The sequence below is a fragment of the Hyperolius riggenbachi genome, chromosome 6, assembly GCF_040937935.1.
Source record: "Hyperolius riggenbachi isolate aHypRig1 chromosome 6, aHypRig1.pri, whole genome shotgun sequence".
In the NCBI taxonomy this organism is placed as follows: domain Eukaryota; kingdom Metazoa; phylum Chordata; class Amphibia; order Anura; family Hyperoliidae; genus Hyperolius; species Hyperolius riggenbachi.
This window is the reverse complement of record NC_090651.1, coordinates 137,474,707-137,495,490: the sequence shown is the minus strand read 5'-3', so window position 1 is coordinate 137,495,490 and position 20,784 is coordinate 137,474,707. Positions and strand designations below refer to the sequence as shown.

Here is a 20,784-nt window from a genome sequence, read left to right as displayed (position 1 = left end):
GTTTGGCATCGGGTTTGTTATAACATGTATTTGTTCTTTGTCCTTGCAACTTTATTACTCTTTTTGTCTGACTTTTTTTTCTCTTTTCCAGTATAATATGTATGCATGTATGAACAATCTTTTTTTTACAGATCACTTTGTGTGCATTATACGTGTAGTATTTTATATCTGATATTGTATGTGTTCATGCATGTAAGTTGGTATTTTTTTTGTCTGTCTTCTGTTTTTTTACAGATGGGGTTTGCAAGTATTTTTCATGTTGAAGAAGAATTTTGCATGTGAATTGTTATGGCGGTGACAGTTGGGCATATTTGTGTCTTCACATTCACTGTGCAGATTTTGCACACTAACTATTAAAGAAAATAAATCTCTATAGTTAAATCAAACAAAACCCCCTCTGCACTTCTCTCACTAGATATGGAGAAAGCATTTGACACGATAGATTGGCCCTTTATGCTTGACACACTCCATAAAGCAGGAATTACTGGCCCTTTTCTCCAAGCTGTCAAATGTCTTTACTCCAATCCTTCAGCCCACCTTAAACTTCCTACTGACCTCCCGGTAAACATCCCCATACAACGAGGAACGAGACAGGGCTGTCCTCTTTCCCCTGCCATCTTCGCCCTTACAACAGAACCCTTAGCTAATAAAATACGAGCCATGTCTGATATACAAGGCATTAAGGTCAGAAATTCCGAATACAAGGCCAGCCTATTCGCGGACGATCTCCTACTAACGCTCTCCTCACCCCACACCTCTATTCCTAACCTGCTTCAACTGGTCAAGCAATTTGGACAACTATCTGGACTTACCCTAAACATTAATAAGTCTGAGATACTGTTCGCAAACATGTCTAAACGAAATGCGGAGGCTTTAGCCACTAAGATGGGATTATCCTATCAGTCAAAATATATTACCTACCTAGGAATCAAGATCTCCACGAACCCTGCTGACCTGTCTTCATTAAACTATAAGCCAATGATTTCAGAACTAAAACACGATTTGGTCAAATGGAATTCTCCCTCCATCTCATGGTCGGGCCGCATCCACTCGGTCCGAATGAACCTATTACCGCGCCTCCTTTACCTCTTCAGAACACTACCTATCCAGCTAACTAAAGCCTCACTCAAAGACCTGCAGACCTCTATCTTTAAATTCATAGCTAATAATAAGAAAAGTAGGATTAGACAGAGCACCATGCACCTTAACCGAGAAAGAGGAGGGCTAGGTGTCCCAGACCTATTTAGCTACTACAGGGCTGCTCAAATAGCCCAACTGGCACAACTACACTCTACAACCATCCTCTCTGGGCAGACATAGAGAATGATCTCCTTGCTCCACTTAACCTGGCAGCCCTCCAGTGGTCCCCTCAACTTGCTCCAAACAAATACAAAACACAATCACCTCTGTCAGCTCATTCCCTTACTATCTGGAACAAACTCAGATTAGCCAAAAAACTTCAATCTCCTATCCCCCTACAAATGTCAATCATTGGGAACCCCGGCTTTCCCCCTGGCTGGGAGCTACGACCCTTTCAATGGTGGAAGGACCATAACTTTATAACCATCTCCAACTTTTTGGTTAACAATCGCCTCCCAAATTGGGCAAACTTTTGTACTCACACGTCATTCCCACCTAAAGAATACTTTAGGGCCCTACAAATCTTCCATTACCTAACCACACTAACCCAGTCTACGCTCCCCCTTCCCCCACGCACCACCTATGAGCACTGGTGTGACCAGAGACCTCTGGAGGGCGGTCTCATTTCTTATCTCTACTCAGTCATATCTCAACCCTTAGACACAGTAAAAATCCCAGTGATGGTAGCTTGGGAAACCGATTTAGGCACGACCCTTACATTCAAACAATGGTCTAAATGTTGCCTCACTCTGGCTAAAGGAAGTAGCTACTTCTCGCATATCGAAACAAACTTCAAAATCCTCCATCGCACATACCTCACCCCCCAGAAACTTCATGCCATGTCCAGAGACAAATCCCCCCGCTGCTTTAGGCAATGTGGCCAACTGGGTGACATGGCCCATATTTGGTGGTTCTGCCCTATAGCTCAAAAATACTGGGCACAAGTGGCTTCTACTATAGGCACGGCCATTGAAACCTCTCTCGCACCGGACCCACTTCAACTACTCCTGGGGCATAAACCACTAAGGTGGAAATACCCACAACACAGACTTGCACAACAAATAGCCAAAGCGGCTAGACTTTACATTGCCCGCCAATGGCTGAAGCCGACCCTATCATTTGAAATGACAGATGCCATAATTACAGAGATCTTAATAGCTGAAAGGCTCCTAGCCATAATAAACGATACTACTTTATCCTTTACACGTACTTGGCAACCCTGGCTCTCGGCATCACCAGCCCTAGGCCTACGAGCCAGTGCCCTCTCCTTCTAGGAGCACCAATACATGCTATTTGTAATTATAGAAGAACTTTGTGGATGTATAGCTACAAAAATATTCACATGACCTGTCTGTTTCTTGGTTTGTTAATACTCTGATCTATTTGTTAGCTAATAATTGACTTTTGTATTTAACATAACATTGGCCCTGAATAAGGGTCTATCTAAATGCTGTCAATTTTCACTGCAATTTTCAATAAAACTTTTGAAACTAAAGAAAATAAATCTGGAGAGGAATAGGGTGGCTATTGGGGAGGAGGAGGCCACAGTACAGGGTGGGCCATTTATATGGATACACTTTAATATGGCTATTTATGTAGATACACCGTTTTATGTAAATGGTGAAGTTAACAAACAACCACCGCTATTGGTCTGACACTAACCCACATTGGAAAGATCCCTCCAAGACTGATGGAACAAAAAATTGATGGTATGGTGTGGTTTATGGGGTGTATCCATAGATACAGTGTATCCATATAAATGGCCCAACCTGTAGTATCCTTTAGTTTTGCAATGTGTAATATTTTATTTCTTCCATTGTATGTGTAGTTGCATGTATGTTGTTTTCTTTTTTTCTGTTTTGTCTCTCTTCTGTTTTCTTACAGATGGCGGCCGACAAGGATTTTTCATGTTAAAGAAGAGTTTGGCATCGGGTTTGTTATAACATGTATTTGTTCTTTCTCCTTGCAACTTTATTACTCTTTTTGTCTGACTTTTTTTTCTCTTTTCCAGTATAATATGTATGCATGTATGAACAATCTTTTTTTACAGATCACTTTGTGTGCATTTTACGTGTAGTATTTTATATCTGTTATTGTATGTGTTCATGCATGTAAGTTGGTATTTTTTTTGTCTGTCTTCTGTTTTTTTACAGATGGGGTTTACAAGTATTTTTCATGTTGAGGAAGACTTTTGCATGTGAATTGTTATGGCGGTGACAGTTGGGCATATTTGTGTCTTCACATTCACTGTGCAGATTTTGCACACTAACTGTTAAAGAAAATAAATCTGGAGAGGAATAGGGTGGCTATTGGGGAGGAGGAGGCCACAGTACAGGGTGGGCCATTTATATGGATACACGTTTATATGGCCATTTATATAGATACACCGTTTTATGTAAATGGTGAAGTTAACAAACAACCACCGCTATTGGTCTGTGTGGTGTATGGGGTGTATCCATAGATACGCTGTATCCATATAAATGGCCCACCCTGTAGTATCCTTTAGTTTTGCAATGTGTAATATTTTTTTTCTTCCATTGTATGTGTAAATGCATGTACGTTGTTTTCTCTTTTTCTGTTTTGTCTCTCTTCTGTTCTCTTACAGATGGCGGCCGACAAGAATTTTTCATGTTGAAGAAGAGTTTGGCATTGGGTTTGTTATGACATGTATTTGTTCTTTCTCCTTGCAACTTTATTACTCTTTTTGTCTGACTTTTTTTTCTCTTTTCCAGTATAATATGTATGCATGTACGAACAAACTTTTTTTACAGATCACTTTGTGTGCATTTTACGTGTAGTATTTTATATCTGTTATTGTATGTGTTCATGCATGTAAGTTGGTATTTTTTTTGTCTGTCTTCTGTTTTTTTACAGATGGGGTTTACAAGTATTTTTCATGTTGAGGAAGACTTTTGCATGTGAATTGTTATGGCGGTGACAGTTGGGCATATTTGTGTCTTCACATTCACTGTGCAGATTTTGCACACTAACTGTTAAAGAAAATAAATCTGGAGAGGAATAGGGTGGCTATTGGGGAGGAGGAGGCCACAGTACAGGGTGGGCCATATATATGGATACACGTTAATATGGCCATTTATATAGATACACCGATTTATGTAAATGGTGAAGTTAACAAACAACCACCGCTATTGGTCTGACACTAACCCACATTGGATAGATCCCTCCAAGACTGTTGGAACAAAAAAAATTGATGATATGGTGTGGTTTATGGGGTGTATCCATAGATACGCTGTATCCATATAAATGGCCCACCCTGTAGTATCCTTTAGTTTTGCAATGTGTAATATTTCATTTCTTCCATTGTATGTGTAAATGCATGTACGTTGTTTTCTCTTTTTCTGTTTTGTCTCTCTTCTGTTTTCTTACAGATGGCAGCCGACAAGAATTTTTCATGTTGAAGATGAGTTTGGCATCGGGTTTGTTATAACATGTATTTGTTCTTTCTCCTTGCAACTTTATTACTCTTTTTGTCTGACTTTTTTTCTCTTTTCCAGTATAGTATGTATGCATGTATGAACAATCTTTTTTTACAGATCACTTTGTGTGCATTTTACGTGTAGTATTTTATATCTGTTATTGTATGTGTTCATGCATGTAAGTTGGTATTTTTTTTGTCTGTCTTCTGTTTTTTTACAGATGGGGTTTACAAGTATTTTTCATGTTGAGGAAGACTTTTGCATGTGAATTGTTATGGCGGTGACAGTTGGGCATATTTGTGTCTTCACATTCACTGTGCAGATTTTGCACACTAACTGTTAAAGAAAATAAATCTGGAGAGGAATAGGGTGGCTATTGGGGAGGAGGAGGCCACAGTACAGGGTGGGCCATTTATATGGATACACGTTTATATGGCCATTTATATAGATACACCGTTTTATGTAAATGGTGAAGTTAACAAACAACCACCGCTATTGGTCTGTGTGGTTTATGGGGTGTATCCATAGATACGGTGTAGCCATATAAATGGCCCACCCTGTAGTATCCTTTAGTTTTGCAATGTGTAATATTTTATTTCTTCCATTGTATGTGTAAATGCATGTACGTTGTTTTCTCTTTTTCTGTTTTGTCTCTCTTCTGTTTTCTTACAGATGGCGGCCGACAAGAATTTTTCATGTTGAAGAAGAGTTTGGCATCGGGTTTGTTATGACATGTATTTGTTCTTTCTCCTTGCAACTTTATTACTCTTTTTGTCTGACTTTTTTTCTCTTTTCCAGTATAATATGTATGCATGTACGAACAATCTTTTTTTACAGATCACTTTGTGTGCATTTTACGTGTAGTATTTTATATCTGTTATTGTATGTGTTCATGCATGTAAGTTGGTATTTTTTTTGTCTGTCTTCTGTTTTTTTACAGATGGGGTTTGCAAGTATTTTTCATGTTGAAGAAGAATTTTGCATGTGAATTGTTATGGCGGTGACAGTTGGGCATATTTGTGTCTTCACATTCACTGTGCAGATTTTGCACACTAACTATTAAAGAAAATAAATCTGGAGAGGAATAGGGTGGCTATTGGGGAGGAGGAGGCCACAGTACAGGGTGGGCCATTTATATGGATACACTTTAATATGGCTATTTATATAGATACACCGTTTTATGTAAATGGTGAAGTTAACAAACAACCACCGCTATTGGTCTGACACTAACCCACATTGGAAAGATCCCTCCAAGACTGATGGAACAAAAAAATTGATGGTATGGTGTGGTTTATGGGGTGTATCCATAGATACAGTGTATCCATATAAATGGCCCAACCTGTAGTATCCTTTAGTTTTGCAATGTGTAATATTTTATTTCTTCCATTGTATGTGTAGTTGCATGTATGTTGTTTTCTTTTTTTCTGTTTTGTCTCTCTTCTGTTTTCTTACAGATGGCGGCCGACAAGGATTTTTCATGTTAAAGAAGAGTTTGGCATCGGGTTTGTTATAACATGTATTTGTTCTTTCTCCTTGCAACTTTATTACTCTTTTTGTCTGACTTTTTTTTCTCTTTTCCAGTATAATATGTATGCATGTATGAACAATCTTTTTTTACAGATCACTTTATGTGCATTTTACGTGTAGTATTTTATATCTGTTATTGTATGTGTTCATGCATGTAAGTTGGTATTTTTTTTGTCTATCTTCTGTTTTTTTACAGATGGGGTTTACAAGTATTTTTCATGTTGAGGAAGACTTTTGCATGTGAATTGTTATGGCGGTGACAGTTGGGCATATTTGTGTCTTCACATTCACTGTGCAGATTTTGCACACTAACTGTTAAAGAAAATAAATCTGGAGAGGAATAGGGTGGCTATTGGGGAGGAGGAGGCCACAGTACAGGGTGGGCCATTTATATGGATACACGTTTATATGGCCATTTATATAGATACACCGTTTTATGTAAATGGTGAAGTTAACAAACAACCACCGCTATTGGTCTGTGTGGTGTATGGGGTGTATCCATAGATACGCTGTATCCATATAAATGGCCCACCCTGTAGTATCCTTTAGTTTTGCAATGTGTAATATTTCATTTCTTCCATTGTATGTGTAAATGCATGTACGTTGTTTTCTCTTTTTCTGTTTTGTCTCTCTTCTGTTTTCTTACAGATGGCAGCCGACAAGAATTTTTCATGTTGAAGATGAGTTTGGCATCGGGTTTGTTATAACATGTATTTGTTATTTCTCCTTGCAACTTTATTACTCTTTTTGTCTGACTTTTTTTCTCTTTTCCAGTATAGTATGTATGCATGTATGAACAATCTTTTTTTACAAATCACTTTGTGTGCATTTTACGTGTAGTATTTTATATCTGTTATTGTATGTGTTCATGCATGTAAGTTGGTATTTTTTTTGTCTGTCTTCTGTTTTTTTACAGATGGGGTTTACAAGTATTTTTCATGTTGAGGAAGACTTTTGCATGTGAATTGTTATGGCGGTGACAGTTGGGCATATTTGTGTCTTCACATTCACTGTGCAGATTTTGCACACTAACTGTTAAAGAAAATAAATCTGGAGAGGAATAGGGTGGCTATTGGGGAGGAGGAGGCCACAGTACAGGGTGGGCCATTTATATGGATACACGTTTATATGGCCATTTATATAGATACACCGTTTTATGTAAATGGTGAAGTTAACAAACAACCACCGCTATTGGTCTGACACTAACCCACATTGGAAAGATCCCTCCAAGACTGATGGAACAAAAAAATTGATGGTATGGTGTGGTTTATGGGGTGTATCCATAGATACAGTGTATCCATATAAATGGCCCAACCTGTAGTATCCTTTAGTTTTGCAATGTGTAATATTTTATTTCTTCCATTGTATGTGTAGTTGCATGTACGTTGTTTTTTCTTTTTCTGTTTTGTCTCTCTTCTGTTTTCTTACAGATGGCGGCCGACAAGAATTTTTCATGTTGAAGAAGAGTTTGGCATCGGGATTGTTATGACATGTATTTGTTCTTTCTCCTTGCAACTTTATTACTCTTTTTGTCTGACATTTTTTCTCGTTTCCAGTATAATATGTATGCATGTACGAATAATCTTTTTTTACAGATCACTTTGTGTGCATTTTACTTGTAGTATTTTATATCTGTTATTGTATGTGTTCATGCATGTAAGTTGGTATTTTTTTTGTCTGTCTTCTGTTTTTTTACAGATGGGGTTTACAAGTATTTTTCATGTTGAGGAAGACTTTTGCATGTGAATTGTTATGGCGGTGACAGTTGGGCATATTTGTGTCTTCACATTCACTGTGCAGATTTTGCACACTAACTGTTAAAGAAAATAAATCTTGAGAGGAATAGGGTGGCTATTGGGGAGGAGGAGGCCACAGTACAGGGTGGGCCATATATATGGATACACGTTAATATGGCCATTTATATAGATACACCGATTTATGTAAATGGTGAAGTTAACAAACAACCACCGCTATTGGTCTGTGTGGTTTATGGGGTGTATCCATAGATACGCTGTATCCATATAAATGGCCCACCCTGTAGAGTCCTTTAGTTTTGCAATGTGTAATATTTTATTTCTTCCATTGTATGTGTAAATGCATGTACGTTGTTTTCTCTTTTTCTGTTTTGTCTCTCTTCTGTTTTCTTACAGATGGCGGCCGACAAGAATTTTTCATGTTGAAGAAGAGTTTGGCATCGGGTTTGTTATAACATGTATTTGTTCTTTCTCCTTGCAACTTTATTACTCTTTTTGTCTGACTTTTTTTTCTCTTTTCCAGTATAATATGTATGCATTTATGAACAATCTTTTTTTACAGATCACTTTGTGTGCATTATACGTGTAGTATTTTATATCTGTTATTGTATGTGTTTATGCATGTAAGTTGGTATTTTTTTTTGTCTGTCTTCTGTTTTTTTACAGATGGGGTTTACAAGTATTTTTCATGTTGAGGAAGACTTTTGCATGTGAATTGTTATGGCGATGCCAGTTGGGCATATTTGTGTCTTCACATTCACTGTGCAGATTTTGCACACTAACTGTTAAAGAAAATAAATCTGGAGAGGAATAGGGTGGCTATTGGGGAGGAGGAGGCCACAGTACAGGGTGGGCCATTTATATGGATACACGTTTATATGGCCATTTATATAGATACACCGTTTTATGTAAATGGTGAAGTTAACAAACAACCACCGCTATTGGTCTGTGTGGTGTATGGGGTGTATCCATAGATACGCTGTATCCATATAAATGGCCCACCCTGTAGTATCCTTTAGTTTTGCAATGTGTAATATTTTATTTCTTCCATTGTATGTGTAAATGCATGTACGTTGTTTTCTCTTTTTCTGTTTTGTCTCTCTTCTGTTTTCTTACAGATGGCGGCCGACAAGAATTTTTCATGTTGAAGAAGAGTTTGGCATTGGGTTTGTTATGACATGTATTTGTTCTTTCTCCTTGCAACTTTATTACTCTTTTTGTCTGACTTTTTTTTCTCTTTTCCAGTATAATATGTATGCATGTATGAACAATCTTTTTTTACAGATCACTTTGTGTGCATTTTACGTGTAGTATTTTATATCTGTTATTGTATGTGTTCATGCATGTAAGTTGGTATTTTTTTTGTCTGTCTTCTGTTTTTTTACAGATGGGGTTTACAAGTATTTTTCATGTTGAGGAAGACTTTTGCATGTGAATTGTTATGGCGGTGACAGTTGGTCATATTTGTGTCTTCACATTCACTGTGCAGATTTTGCACACTAACTGTTAAAGAAAATAAATCTGGAGAGGAATAGGGTGGCTATTGGGGAGGAGGAGGCCACAGTACAGGGTGGGCCATATATATGGATACACGTTAATATGGCCATTTATATAGATACACCGATTTATGTAAATGGTGAAGTTAACAAACAACCACCGCTATTGGTCTGACACTAACCCACATTGGATAGATCCCTCCAAGACTGTTGGAACAAAAAAAATTGATGATATGGTGTGGTTTATGGGGTGTATCCATAGATACGCTGTATCCATATAAATGGCCCACCCTGTAGTATCCTTTAGTTTTGCAATGTGTAATATTTCATTTCTTCCATTGTATGTGTAAATGCATGTACGTTGTTTTCTCTTTTTCTGTTTTGTCTCTCTTCTGTTTTCTTACAGATGGCAGCCGACAAGAATTTTTCATGTTGAAGATGAGTTTGGCATCGGGTTTGTTATAACATGTATTTGTTATTTCTCCTTGCAACTTTATTACTCTTTTTGTCTGACTTTTTTTCTCTTTTCCAGTATAGTATGTATGCATGTATGAACAATCTTTTTTTACAGATCACTTTGTGTGCATTTTACGTGTAGTATTTTATATCTGTTATTGTATGTGTTCATGCATGTAAGTTGGTATTTTTTTTGTCTGTCTTCTGTTTTTTTACAGATGGGGTTTACAAGTATTTTTCATGTTGAGGAAGACTTTTGCATGTGAATTGTTATGGCGGTGACAGTTGGGCATATTTGTGTCTTCACATTCACTGTGCAGATTTTGCACACTAACTGTTAAAGAAAATAAATCTGGAGAGGAATAGGGTGGCTATTGGGGAGGAGGAGGCCACAGTACAGGGTGGGCCATTTATATGGATACACGTTTATATGGCCATTTATATAGATACACCGTTTTATGTAAATGGTGAAGTTAACAAACAACCACCGCTATTGGTCTGTGTGGTTTATGGGGTGTATCCATAGATACGGTGTAGCCATATAAATGGCCCACCCTGTAGTATCCTTTAGTTTTGCAATGTGTAATATTTTATTTCTTCCATTGTATGTGTAAATGCATGTACGTTGTTTTCTCTTTTTCTGTTTTGTCTCTCTTCTGTTTTCTTACAGATGGCGGCCGACAAGAATTTTTCATGTTGAAGAAGAGTTTGGCATCGGGTTTGTTATGACATGTATTTGTTCTTTCTCCTTGCAACTTTATTACTCTTTTTGTCTGACTTTTTTTCTCTTTTCCAGTATAATATGTATGCATGTACGAACAATCTTTTTTTACAGATCACTTTGTGTGCATTTTACGTGTAGTATTTTATATCTGTTATTGTATGTGTTCATGCATGTAAGTTGGTATTTTTTTTGTCTGTCTTCTGTTTTTTTACAGATGGGGTTTGCAAGTATTTTTCATGTTGAAGAAGAATTTTGCATGTGAATTGTTATGGCGGTGACAGTTGGGCATATTTGTGTCTTCACATTCACTGTGCAGATTTTGCACACTAACTATTAAAGAAAATAAATCTGGAGAGGAATAGGGTGGCTATTGGGGAGGAGGAGGCCACAGTACAGGGTGGGCCATTTATATGGATACACTTTAATATGGCTATTTATATAGATACACCGTTTTATGTAAATGGTGAAGTTAACAAACAACCACCGCTATTGGTCTGACACTAACCCACATTGGAAAGATCCCTCCAAGACTGATGGAACAAAAAAATTGATGGTATGGTGTGGTTTATGGGGTGTATCCATAGATACAGTGTATCCATATAAATGGCCCAACCTGTAGTATCCTTTAGTTTTGCAATGTGTAATATTTTATTTCTTCCATTGTATGTGTAGTTGCATGTATGTTGTTTTCTTTTTTTCTGTTTTGTCTCTCTTCTGTTTTCTTACAGATGGCGGCCGACAAGGATTTTTCATGTTAAAGAAGAGTTTGGCATCGGGTTTGTTATAACATGTATTTGTTCTTTCTCCTTGCAACTTTATTACTCTTTTTGTCTGACTTTTTTTTCTCTTTTCCAGTATAATATGTATGCATGTATGAACAATCTTTTTTTACAGATAACTTTGTGTGCATTTTACGTGTAGTATTTTATATCTGTTATTGTATGTGTTCATGCATGTAAGTTGGTATTTTTTTTGTCTATCTTCTGTTTTTTTACAGATGGGGTTTACAAGTATTTTTCATGTTGAGGAAGACTTTTGCATGTGAATTGTTATGGCGGTGACAGTTGGGCATATTTGTGTCTTCACATTCACTGTGCAGATTTTGCACACTAACTGTTAAAGAAAATAAATCTGGAGAGGAATAGGGTGGCTATTGGGGAGGAGGAGGCCACAGTACAGGGTGGGCCATTTATATGGATACACGTTTATATGGCCATTTATATAGATACACCGTTTTATGTAAATGGTGAAGTTAACAAACAACCACCGCTATTGGTCTGTGTGGTGTATGGGGTGTATCCATAGATACGCTGTATCCATATAAATGGCCCACCCTGTAGTATCCTTTAGTTTTGCAATGTGTAATATTTTATTTCTTCCATTGTATGTGTAAATGCATGTACGTTGTTTTCTCTTTTTCTGTTTTGTCTCTCTTCTGTTTTCTTACAGATGGCGGCCGACAAGAATTTTTCATGTTGAAGAAGAGTTTGGCATTGGGTTTGTTATGACATGTATTTGTTCTTTCTCCTTGCAACTTTATTACTCTTTTTGTCTGACTTTTTTTTCTCTTTTCCAGTATAATATGTATGCATGTACGAACAATCTTTTTTTACAGATCACTTTGTGTGCATTTTACGTGTAGTATTTTATATCTGTTATTGTATGTGTTCATGCATGTAAGTTGGTATTTTTTTTGTCTGTCTTCTGTTTTTTTACAGATGGGGTTTACAAGTATTTTTCATGTTGAGGAAGACTTTTGCATGTGAATTGTTATGGCGGTGACAGTTGGGCATATTTGTGTCTTCACATTCACTGTGCAGATTTTGCACACTAACTGTTAAAGAAAATAAATCTGGAGAGGAATAGGGTGGCTATTGGGGAGGAGGAGGCCACAGTACAGGGTGGGCCATTTATATGGACACACTTTAATATGGCTATTTATATAGATACACCGTTTTATGTAAATGGTGAAGTTAACAAACAACCACCGCTATTGGTCTGACACTAACCCACATTGGAAAGATCCCTCCAAGACTGATGGAACAAAAAAATTGATGGTATGGTGTGGTTTATGGGGTGTATCCATAGATACAGTGTATCCATATAAATGGCCCAACCTGTAGTATCCTTTAGTTTTGCAATGTGTAATATTTTATTTCTTCCATTGTATGTGTAGTTGCATGTACGTTGTTTTTTCTTTTTCTGTTTTGTCTCTCTTCTGTTTTCTTACAGATGGCGGCCGACAAGAATTTTTCATGTTGAAGAAGAGTTTGGCATCGGGATTGTTATGACATGTATTTGTTCTTTCTCCTTGCAACTTTATTACTCTTTTTGTCTGACATTTTTTCTCGTTTCCAGTATAATATGTATGCATGTACGAATAATCTTTTTTTACAGATCACTTTGTGTGCATTTTACTTGTAGTATTTTATATCTGTTATTGTATGTGTTCATGCATGTAAGTTGGTATTTTTTTTGTCTGTCTTCTGTTTTTTTACAGATGGGGTTTACAAGTATTTTTCATGTTGAGGAAGACTTTTGCATGTGAATTGTTATGGCGGTGACAGTTGGGCATATTTGTGTCTTCACATTCACTGTGCAGATTTTGCACACTAACTGTTAAAGAAAATAAATCTTGAGAGGAATAGGGTGGCTATTGGGGAGGAGGAGGCCACAGTACAGGGTGGGCCATATATATGGATACACGTTAATATGGCCATTTATATAGATACACCGATTTATGTAAATGGTGAAGTTAACAAACAACCACCGCTATTGGTCTGTGTGGTTTATGGGGTGTATCCATAGATACGCTGTATCCATATAAATGGCCCACCCTGTAGAGTCCTTTAGTTTTGCAATGTGTAATATTTTATTTCTTCCATTGTATGTGTAAATGCATGTACGTTGTTTTCTCTTTTTCTGTTTTGTCTCTCTTCTGTTTTCTTACAGATGGCGGCCGACAAGAATTTTTCATGTTGAAGAAGAGTTTGGCATCGGGTTTGTTATAACATGTATTTGTTCTTTCTCCTTGCAACTTTATTACTCTTTTTGTCTGACTTTTTTTTCTCTTTTCCAGTATAATATGTATGCATTTATGAACAATCTTTTTTTACAGATCACTTTGTGTGCATTATACGTGTAGTATTTTATATCTGTTATTGTATGTGTTTATGCATGTAAGTTGGTATTTTTTTTTTGTCTGTCTTCTGTTTTTTTACAGATGGGGTTTACAAGTATTTTTCATGTTGAGGAAGACTTTTGCATGTGATTTGGTATGGCGATGACAGTTGGGCATATTTGTGTCTTCACATTCACTGTGCAGATTTTGCACACTAACTGTTAAAGAAAATAAATCTGGAGAGGAATAGGGTGGCTATTGGGGAGGAGGAGGCCACAGTACAGGGTGGGCCATTTATATGGATACACGTTTATATGGCCATTTATATAGATACACCGTTTTATGTAAATGGTGAAGTTAACAAACAACCACCGCTATTGGTCTGTGTGGTGTATGGGGTGTATCCATAGATACGCTGTATCCATATAAATGGCCCACCCTGTAGTATCCTTTAGTTTTGCAATGTGTAATATTTTATTTCTTCCATTGTATGTGTAAATGCATGTACGTTGTTTTCTCTTTTTCTGTTTTGTCTCTCTTCTGTTTTCTTACAGATGGCGGCCGACAAGAATTTTTCATGTTGAAGAAGAGTTTGGCATTGGGTTTGTTATGACATGTATTTGTTCTTTCTCCTTGCAACTTTATTACTCTTTTTGTCTGACTTTTTTTTCTCTTTTCCAGTATAATATGTATGCATGTATGAACAATCTTTTTTTACAGATCACTTTGTGTGCATTTTACGTGTAGTATTTTATATCTGTTATTGTATGTGTTCATGCATGTAAGTTGGTATTTTTTTTGTCTGTCTTCTGTTTTTTTACAGATGGGGTTTACAAGTATTTTTCATGTTGAGGAAGACTTTTGCATGTGAATTGTTATGGCGGTGACAGTTGGGCATATTTGTGTCTTCACATTCACTGTGCAGATTTTGCACACTAACTGTTAAAGAAAATAAATCTGGAGAGGAATAGGGTGGCTATTGGGGAGGAGGAGGCCACAGTACAGGGTGGGCCATATATATGGATACACGTTAATATGGCCATTTATATAGATACACCGATTTATGTAAATGGTGAAGTTAACAAACAACCACCGCTATTGGTCTGACACTAACCCACATTGGATAGATCCCTCCAAGACTGTTGGAACAAAAAAAATTGATGATATGGTGTGGTTTATGGGGTGTATCCATAGATACGCTGTATCCATATAAATGGCCCACCCTGTAGTATCCTTTAGTTTTGCAATGTGTAATATTTCATTTCTTCCATTGTATGTGTAAATGCATGTACGTTGTTTTCTCTTTTTCTGTTTTGTCTCTCTTCTGTTTTCTTACAGATGGCAGCCGACAAGAATTTTTCATGTTGAAGATGAGTTTGGCATCGGGTTTGTTATAACATGTATTTGTTCTTTCTCCTTGCAACTTTATTACTCTTTTTGTCTGACTTTTTTTCTCTTTTCCAGTATAGTATGTATGCATGTATGAACAATCTTTTTTTACAGATCACTTTGTGTGCATTTTACGTGTAGTATTTTATATCTGTTATTGTATGTGTTCATGCATGTAAGTTGGTATTTTTTTTGTCTGTCTTCTGTTTTTTTACAGATGGGGTTTACAAGTATTTTTCATGTTGAGGAAGACTTTTGCATGTGAATTGTTATGGCGGTGACAGTTGGGCATATTTGTGTCTTCACATTCACTGTGCAGATTTTGCACACTAACTGTTAAAGAAAATAAATCTGGAGAGGAATAGGGTGGCTATTGGGGAGGAGGAGGCCACAGTACAGGGTGGGCCATTTATATGGATACACGTTTATATGGCCATTTATATAGATACACCGTTTTATGTAAATGGTGAAGTTAACAAACAACCACCGCTATTGGTCTGTGTGGTTTATGGGGTGTATCCATAGATACGGTGTAGCCATATAAATGGCCCACCCTGTAGTATCCTTTAGTTTTGCAATGTGTAATATTTTATTTCTTCCATTGTATGTGTAAATGCATGTACGTTGTTTTCTCTTTTTCTGTTTTGTCTCTCTTCTGTTTTCTTACAGATGGCGGCCGACAAGAATTTTTCATGTTGAAGAAGAGTTTGGCATCGGGTTTGTTATGACATGTATTTGTTCTTTCTCCTTGCAACTTTATTACTCTTTTTGTCTGACTTTTTTTCTCTTTTCCAGTATAATATGTATGCATGTACGAACAATCTTTTTTTACAGATCACTTTGTGTGCATTTTACGTGTAGTATTTTATATCTGTTATTGTATGTGTTCATGCATGTAAGTTGGTATTTTTTTTGTCTGTCTTCTGTTTTTTTACAGATGGGGTTTGCAAGTATTTTTCATGTTGAAGAAGAATTTTGCATGTGAATTGTTATGGCGGTGACAGTTGGGCATATTTGTGTCTTCACATTCACTGTGCAGATTTTGCACACTAACTATTAAAGAAAATAAATCTGGAGAGGAATAGGGTGGCTATTGGGGAGGAGGAGGCCACAGTACAGGGTGGGCCATTTATATGGATACACTTTAATATGGCTATTTATATAGATACACCGTTTTATGTAAATGGTGAAGTTAACAAACAACCACCGCTATTGGTCTGACACTAACCCACATTGGAAAGATCCCTCCAAGACTGATGGAACAAAAAAATTGATGGTATGGTGTGGTTTATGGGGTGTATCCATAGATACAGTGTATCCATATAAATGGCCCAACCTGTAGTATCCTTTAGTTTTGCAATGTGTAATATTTTATTTCTTCCATTGTATGTGTAGTTGCATGTATGTTGTTTTCTTTTTTTCTGTTTTGTCTCTCTTCTGTTTTCTTACAGATGGCGGCCGACAAGGATTTTTCATGTTAAAGAAGAGTTTGGCATCGGGTTTGTTATAACATGTATTTGTTCTTTCTCCTTGCAACTTTATTACTCTTTTTGTCTGACTTTTTTTTCTCTTTTCCAGTATAATATGTATGCATGTATGAACAATCTTTTTTTACAGATCACTTTGTGTGCATTTTACGTGTAGTATTTTATATCTGTTATTGTATGTGTTCATGCATGTAAGTTGGTATTTTTTTTGTCTATCTTCTGTTTTTTTACAGATGGGGTTTACAAGTATTTTTCATGTTGAGGAAGACTTTTGCATGTGAATTGTTATGGCGGTGACAGTTGGGCATATTTGTGTCTTCACATTCACTGTGCAGATTTTGCACACTAACTGTTAAAGAAAATAAATCTGGAGAGGAATAGGGTGGCTATTGGGGAGGAGGAGGCCACAGTACAGGGTGGGCCATTTATATGGATACACGTTTATATGGCCATTTATATAGATACACCGTTTTATGTAAATGGTGAAGTTAACAAACAACCACCGCTATTGGTCTGTGTGGTGTATGGGGTGTATCCATAGATACGCTGTATCCATATAAATGGCCCACCCTGTAGTATCCTTTAGTTTTGCAATGTGTAATATTTTATTTCTTCCATTGTATGTGTAAATGCATGTACGTTGTTTTCTCTTTTTCTGTTTTGTCTCTCTTCTGTTTTCTTACAGATGGCGGCCGACAAGAATTTTTCATGTTGAAGAAGAGTTTGGCATTGGGTTTGTTATGACATGTATTTGTTCTTTCTCCTTGCAACTTTATTACTCTTTTTGTCTGACTTTTTTTTCTCTTTTCCAGTATAATATGTATGCATGTACGAACAATCTTTTTTTACAGATCACTTTGTGTGCATTTTACGTGTAGTATTTTATATCTGTTATTGTATGTGTTCATGCATGTAAGTTGGTATTTTTTTTGTCTGTCTTCTGTTTTTTTACAGATGGGGTTTACAAGTATTTTTCATGTTGAGGAAGACTTTTGCATGTGAATTGTTATGGCGGTGACAGTTGGGCATATTTGTGTCTTCACATTCACTGTGCAGATTTTGCACACTAACTGTTAAAGAAAATAAATCTGGAGAGGAATAGGGTGGCTATTGGGGAGGAGGAGGCCACAGTACAGGGTGGGCCATTTATATGGACACACTTTAATATGGCTATTTATATAGATACACCGTTTTATGTAAATGGTGAAGTTAACAAACAACCACCGCTATTGGTCTGACACTAACCCACATTGGAAAGATCCCTCCAAGACTGATGGAACAAAAAAATTGATGGTATGGTGTGGTTTATGGGGTGTATCCATAGATACAGTGTATCCATATAAATGGCCCAACCTGTAGTATCCTTTAGTTTTGCAATGTGTAATATTTTATTTCTTCCATTGTATGTGTAGTTGCATGTACGTTGTTTTTTCTTTTTCTGTTTTGTCTCTCTTCTGTTTTCTTACAGATGGCGGCCGACAAGAATTTTTCATGTTGAAGAAGAGTTTGGCATCGGGATTGTTATGACATGTATTTGTTCTTTCTCCTTGCAACTTTATTACTCTTTTTGTCTGACATTTTTTCTCGTTTCCAGTATAATATGTATGCATGTACGAATAATCTTTTTTTACAGATCACTTTGTGTGCATTTTACTTGTAGTATTTTATATCTGTTATTGTATGTGTTCATGCATGTAAGTTAGTATTTTTTTTGTCTGTCTTCTGTTTTTTTACAGATGGGGTTTACAAGTATTTTTCATGTTGAGGAAGACTTTTGCATGTGAATTGTTATGGCGGTGACAGTTGGGCATATTTGTGTCTTCACATTCACTGTGCAGATTTTGCACACTAACTGTTAAAGAAAATAAATCTGGAGAGGAATAGGGTGGCTATTGGGGAGGAGGAGGCCACAGTACAGGGTGGGTCATATATATGGATACACGTTAATATGGCCATTTATATAGATACACCGATTTATGTAAATGGTGAAGTTAACAAACAACCACTGCTATTGGTCTGACACTAACCCACATTGGAAAGATCCCTCCAAGACTGTTGGAACAAAAAAATTGATGGTATGGTGTGGTTTATGGGGTGTATCCATAGATACAGTGTATCCATATAAATGGCCCAACCTGTAGTATCCTTTAGTTTTGCAATGTGTAATATTTTATTTCTTCCATTGTATGTGTAGTTGCATGTATGTTGTTTTCTCTTTTTCTGTTTTGTCTCTCTTCTGTTTTCTTACAGATGGCGGCCGACAAGGATTTTTCATGTTGAAGAAGAGTTTGGCATCGGGTTTGTTATAACATGTATTTGTTCTTTCTACTTGCAACTTTATTACTCTTTTTGTCTGACTTTTTTTTCTCTTTTCCAGTATAATATGTATGCATGTATGAACAATCTTTTTTTACAGATCACTTTGTATGCATTTTACGTGTAGTATTTTATATCTGTTATTGTATGTGTGCATGCATGTAAGTTGGTATTTTTTTGTCTGTCTTCTGTTTTTTTACAGATGGGGTTTACAAGTATTTTTCATGTTGAGAAAGACTTTTGCATGTGAATTGTTATGGCGGTGACAGTTGGGCATATTTGTGTCTTCACATTCACTGTGCAGATTTTGCACACTAACTGTTAAAGAAAATAAATCTGGAGAGGAATAGGGTGGCTATTGGGGAGGAGGAGGCCACAGTACAGGGTGGGCCATTTATATGGATACACGTTTATATGGCCATTTATATAGATACACCGTTTTATGTAAATGGTGAAGTTAACAAACAACCACCGCTATTGGTCTGTGTGGTTTATGGGGTGTATCCATAGATACGCTGTATCCATATAAATGGCCCACCCTGTAGTATCCTTTAGTTTTGCAATGTGTAATATTTTATTTCTTCCATTGTATGTGTAAATGCATGTACGTTGTTTTCTCTTTTTCTGTTTTGTCTCTCTTCTGTTTTCTTACAGATGGCGGCCGACAAGGATTTTTCATGTTGAAGAAGAGTTTGGCATCGGGTTTGTTATAACATGTATTTGTTCTTTGTCCTTGCAACTTTATTACTCTTTTTGTCTGACTTTTTTTTCTCTTTTCCAGTATAATATGTATGCATGTATGAACAATCTTTTTTTTACAGATCACTTTGTGTGCATTATACGTGTAGTATTTTATATCTGTTATTGTATGTGTTCATGCATGTAAGTTGGTATTTTTTTTGTCTGTCTTCTGTTTTTTTACAGATGGGGTTTACAAGTATTTTTCATGTTGAGGAAGACTTTTGCATGTGAATTGTTATGGCGGTGACAGTTGGGCATATTTGTGTCTTCACATTCACTGTGCAGATTTTGCACACTAACTGTTAAAGAAAATAAATCTGGAGAGGAATAGGGTGGCTATTGGGGAGGAGGAGGCCACAGTACAGGGTGGGCCATTTATATGGACACACGTTTATATGGCCATAAATATAGATACACCGTTTTATGTAAATGGTGAAGTTAACAAACAACCACCGCTATTGGTCTGACTTTAACCCACATTGGATAGATTCCTCCAAGACTGTTGGAACAAAAAAAATTGATGATATGGTGTGGTTTATGGGGTGTATCCATAGATACGCTGTATCCATATAAATGGCCCACCCTGTAGTATCCTTTAGTTTTGCAATGTGTAATATTTTATTTCTTCCATTGTATGTGTAAATGCATGTACGTTGTTTTCTCTTTTTCTGTTTTGTCTCTTTTCTGTTTTCTTACAGATGGCGGCCGACAAGAATTTTTCATGTTGAAGAAGAGTTTGGCATCGGGTTTGTTATAACATGTATTTGTTCTTTGTCCTTGCAACTTTATTACTCTTTTTGTCTGACTTTTTTTCTCTTTTCCAGTATAATATGTATGCATGTATAAACAATCTTTTTTTACAGATCACTTTGTGTGCATTTTACGTGTAGTATGTTATATCTGTTATTGTATGTGTTCATGCTTGTAAGTTGGTATTTTTTTTTGTCTGTCTTCTGTTTTTTTACAGATGGGGTATGCAAGTATTTTTCATGTTGAAGAAGAATTTTGCATGTGAATTGTTATGGCGGTGACAGTTGGGCATATTTGTGTCTTCACATTCACTGTGCAGATTTTGCACACTAACTGTTAAAGAAAATAAATCTGGAGAGGAATAGGGTGGCTATTGGGGAGGAGGAGGCCACAGTACAGGGTGGGCCATTTATATTGATACACTTTAATATGGCTATTTATATAGA

The 20,784-nt window shown here is 36.6% G+C and overlaps 1 protein-coding gene across 12 annotated transcripts in view; it reads right to left on the bottom strand.

The window, feature by feature from the left end:
* Positions 1–20,784, bottom strand: part of LOC137521131 (leukocyte tyrosine kinase receptor-like) — a 353,345-nt gene that overhangs the window by 191,650 nt on the left and 140,911 nt on the right. The gene's annotated exons all lie outside the window — the stretch shown is intronic.